Source organism: Sphaerodactylus townsendi, linkage group LG03 (assembly GCF_021028975.2).
Source record: "Sphaerodactylus townsendi isolate TG3544 linkage group LG03, MPM_Stown_v2.3, whole genome shotgun sequence".
NCBI classification, from domain to species: Eukaryota; Metazoa; Chordata; class Lepidosauria; order Squamata; family Sphaerodactylidae; genus Sphaerodactylus; species Sphaerodactylus townsendi.
The window spans coordinates 133,086,840-133,092,019 of record NC_059427.1 but is presented as its reverse complement, the minus strand read 5'-3'; positions in this window follow the sequence as shown (position 1 = coordinate 133,092,019).

Here is a 5,180-nt window from a genome sequence, read left to right as displayed (position 1 = left end):
AACTGATTTTAACTATTAGATATTACGCAATAATGTAGTACAATAGTAGTGATAAATTTTTAAGGATAAACTATTAGAAGTTTGGGAGATGATATAATTAATTTTAGACTAATAAGCTGTAGGGGAGGTCAGGGGAGGGGTTAAGTGCAGAGAGTAGTTAGAAGTAAAGGAGGAGATGTTAGTACACTTTGCAGTAAGATATGATTTTATGTTGGTTTGTAGCTACATAAGATTTTCCAACTTATAGTATTGGTGGGGAAATGATACGTTTTGCCTTCACTAGTCTTGATAGTTGATAGAATTTTGATATAACGGAATGACTTAACGATGGTTTTCTTATTGTACATCTCCCTAATTTTTGATGAGAACTTATGTTTAGCTTCTAATTATTCTATATCACAATGTTTTGTTTTTGTTTTTATTGACCCCTTTTGTATTTTAATTTTGAAAACTAATAAAAATATTTTTTTAAAACTGCCTGCAATGCATCCTTTTCATTGAAACCACTGTGCTCAACTTAAATTTCCTTATGCTTGGTCTTATCACTCTCACCAAAATGAATAAATTTTCTTTAGCAGTGCAGAATATATTGTTTTTCCAGCTATAACTACAAGTTTTTCTGTTTTGCTGTCATGTCACAGCTGTCTTATGGTCAGCCCATAGAGTTTTCAAGGCAAGAGACATTCAGAGGTGGTTTATTATTGATTGCAGTGACGTACTGCTAATGGGGACATGGGCACCAGGCGCCCCACAACCATGGCCTCTGGGCGCATGCCGTTTTGTCATGAGGGAGGGGCACCAGGTGCCGGGTGTGGCAGGAACTATTGGTATTAGCCTGGGTGAAAGCAATTATATACACACACAAAACTGGTGGAAGGGTTTATTAAGAGGCTTAGTTGAAAACCCATTATAAACTAAGATAGGAATATCTTCTTGAGAGAAGAGTTCCAGTGTACCTGTGAGTCTGGGATGTTGGGATTTGCTTTAGTTTCCCTCAGTAGAGAGTTTATGTTTTAATTTGAGGTTTTTCTAACTGAGTGGGCTGTGTGAGGGTACTGTGTATAAGTATTAAGCCAGTGTTAGAACCCTGTATGTGAAGAAGCCAAAAGCCAGAACCATCTGTAAAGTTAAAGGAATTGTACAATATGTGAAACATCTAAAAGACTATAACATCTAAACTGAAATGAAATTGAATAATCCTATTAAGTGCTGTGTGGAGAAATAAACCTCTAAACCTCTGAGCCAGCTTCTTGTGTATAGTGTATATATATTTATCCTGTCTCCCGTCTTATTTGTCATATCAAAATCCATCTCAGAATAATTATTCTTTCTTTTCCCATCTCCTCTATCTTTTAATAAATCTTTAATCTATTCAAGTTTTAATCTTCTCAAGTATTTATTTTAGAGTGCCTTAGTGAGGGGTGTACCTGGAAAGGAATAAAGTCAATGGGCCTCCTCCACCTTCTGGGTGTGTTACAGGACTTAGAAGTGCTTTCAACCAAACACTACCATTTTCTGAAGTACCTCAGATCTGAAGGGGAAAAGGCAGAGAAACACTGATAGGACAAGTCAGTGAGTGGTTCCCTGCCTGAAAAAGATAAGGTGTGTGTTGGGGGTGGGTGGGTGGGTTTGACCATCTCAGAATGGTGGCAAGCACTGGGATATGTATAACACTAACTTCAGTATCCTTATTATAAATAAAGTTTTTTAAGTTGTGTGAGGAAAAGCAAATAAAACCTTTATCAGAGGTCACCTGATAAAACATAACTGTGAACCTAAGCAAAAGAAATTTTAAAAATACAAAGGCCATTTCTGCATGTAGTACTTATTTTGCAGCTGTTTGCTTTGCAGTGGGGTTTTCCTGTAGTTTTTGATTGCACAAAAATTATCCTCCTGCAACGTGTCCCTAGCCCAGGGGTAGGGAACCTGCGGCTCTCCAGATGTTCAGGAACTACAATTCCCATCAGCCTCTGTCAGCATGGCCAATTGGCCATGCTGGTAGGGGCTGATGGGAATTGTAGTTCCTGAACATCTGGAGAGCCGCAGGTTCCCTACCCCTGCCCTAGCCAATCCAATCCATCATTTTTCTCACCTGCTGCTTCCTTGTTGTTTCCGTGCAACCTCATTTGGAAAGGTTGCCTCCCACCTTTTTTTCATGCCATCTTTGGTCTAGCGTTAGTTTGCTAGATTTTGTCAATTTCTTGTCAATTTCAATGGTGTGATAGACCTTCAGCGTGAAGGGGAAAAAAGCCCTTCTGAAATGGTGGCCCAAAGAGTGGGAGGAAATGCTGTGCTATGCGGGAACCCATAGACAAGAGAAACATTTGTTCCAATATACAGCTTAATATAACTTTGTACATTAATACCAAAACATTAAAAAAAAACATGTGATAAGGACTGTAAATGCTCTAGAAGGAAGGGAATGGACCAGTGAATGAGGAAAAATTGGGCAGAAAAAAAGAAATGAGTCCAATCAAGATCCTGAAATCTTTGAGAATCCTGGGAGAGGTTCAGAGGTGGTGAGTGCAATTCTCAAAATACATCCCTCACAGTATCACTTACAAGCACCCATTTTTTAAAAATCCAGAACGCTGAAGTTTTCCTACAAATATTTGCCAATTTGAGTTGAAACTGCATCTAGCTACAATCCATTGTTTATAACCTAAATACATAAATCATTGACGAGATAATGAAAGCAAACTGAATGTTTTCAATGCTCCTGTGGTAAACGATATCACTACCAACAATCCCATTTCAGGTCTCCATCCATTCCCCAGGATGGGAAACATTTCCAGCACAGTCAGACAGGGAGACCAGGTGGTCAGACACCAAGGGATTCCCCATCTAGGGGTAAATAGGTCACATGACTACAGGGTTCAGAATGTCATTTTCCAGACTAGTTATCACAGTTCTTTGTTGGTCACTCATCACTCAGAATCACTGGGTTCAATCTATAATAAAGTCTGGTTACCAGTTACACTTTTGCACACATGTAAGTTCAGGATGCTTTCCCTTTCCCTGTTGTTGGGGGATGTTTGGTTTGAAGTCCTTGACTTTGGGGATCAAATAGTTAACATATGTAGCTTACCCTTTCTATTTCTCATGGAGACATAAGATCTATGCAGGGCAGAGGGGCTCTAAGTAATCCACTAGAAAGCCTGCTAGCTTTTTCTCATATATTACCAATATTACCTTTTGGGAATGAGGGGCAGAAATATGAAAAATTTAAAAAAAATTGTAAGGCAAAGTGAAATTTTCAGACCATTCTCTTGTAATTATGTTATAGATCAAAAGAAATAACAAATAAAGTTTCTCAAGATTTTTGAAATTTGGAGAACAGTAACATTCTAGAATTTCCCCTTTGTAGTCATGATGTTATATGATTAAAGATAGTATATAGTAGTGGTTCCGAGCATGGTGCTGACCAATGTGTTTTCTGGCACTGTTGTGGAACCTCTCAGCATTTGTATGATTGGACCTAGCTCTTATGGCAACCGTTTTATCATGGCATCCACCACCTGTTCCAAAAATTCTAATGGTGCCTACCAGTCCAAAAAGGTTGAGAATCCCTACTATACTGCATGGAATGCCAATTTGGGCAAATAGCAACTTAGTGTAAGTAAGAAGCTGTAGAACATGAAGTTATTATTTCAAATATCAAGTGATTTCCAAAACCTTTTGACCTCTGTTAGAGCAGTATTCTCAACCTTATGGATGTGCATAGTCTATATATACTTAATACATTATCTCACTCTGAACAGTGACAGGAAACAAAAGAACCCACTTCCTTGCATTTATTTTATAAAATATCTACAGCTCTCACAGATATCATTAGCCTTATCAGTCATCATTACGTTTTATACAGAAATATCTCTAACCCGTCAAACTACATTCTAATAAAAAGATAAAGGGCACCCAAGAAACGGCTACAATTCCATATCTATGTCTGGCCTTTACCTGCCAGGGAGATCTCTCAGGAGCCCCATTATTATGCTTCATCCTCTTTCGAGAAGGATGAGGTAAAATGTAAGAGACTACTCCTTTTTTTAACCACAAGAAGTTCCTTCTCATACAGGTATATCTTACATTGCATTTGCACAACGTCTGTCTCTGCATGCCATGCATTTATACTTCACCAAGCTAAATGGTATAAATAAGTAGCATAAAGGAAAGGGTAGGTATTTTCTGCTTTAGTTTGATTATTTCTTTCAACAGTATGAACCTTTACCTAGGGCCATAATGCAGTCTCTTTTAGTTTTAAAAGCACTTTGCTAATAGGGTGTTGTGTTCGATACAAGTCCAATGCCCCTTGGGCAGGCAGAAATTGTTGCATTGTATTTTTTTACACTGAAGTATCTGAGGCACTTACAGGCATATATGTAAACATTCCGAAAATGCTGACCCTATTCTAATGAAAGAAAAAAGGGTCAAGAGTATCTGAAAGCACCTAATACAGTTTCATAGGCAAACACTGATCTGAAACTGGAAAAGTGTGGATCTTCAAATATAAAATAGTTTACTACAAGCTGTTTCAAATCCAAACATGGAAAATATCTATTTTGATTTTTTAAAATTGTTCTAAGCCGGGGTTAAGGATTTTTTAAAATCTAACACTGAGGTTGTGAGACAATAGCCTAGATTATATGACCATTTATCAAATGGCAGTACAAAACAGAAGATTAAATACCAAGTTGGCTTAGTTACACTCTTCTTTCTTTTCAGAGTTTTAAGAATTACTGAAATGGCCCAGATGGTTCCATTATAAGGAATGTAATCAAGACAAGATTAATTATCTGACATGCTATGAAGTGTTAGCTTTTGGAAAAAATACCAGAGTGTTACTTCAGTTTAATTCAATTCATGTAACTTATTAGAGACATTTACTCACAGCAAAGAGGAAAATCAGCTACAACAGACTCCATGCTGTTCATTATATCACATTCTGCTTTAAAATAACCATACTAAAGAATAAAATAAAAATGATAGCTGAAGTTCTACACCTAAAATTCTTATATACACTCTGCCCTTCAATTTAACATTAGAATTACCGTATTACATTTATTTATAAAAAGAATGTATTAAAACATATGTGTACATCTGAAAAAGCAAAAAAATACGGTAGACAAATATAGAAATATTTGTTGGACAGATCAAGACAAACTGGGATAAATCAAAGGCCA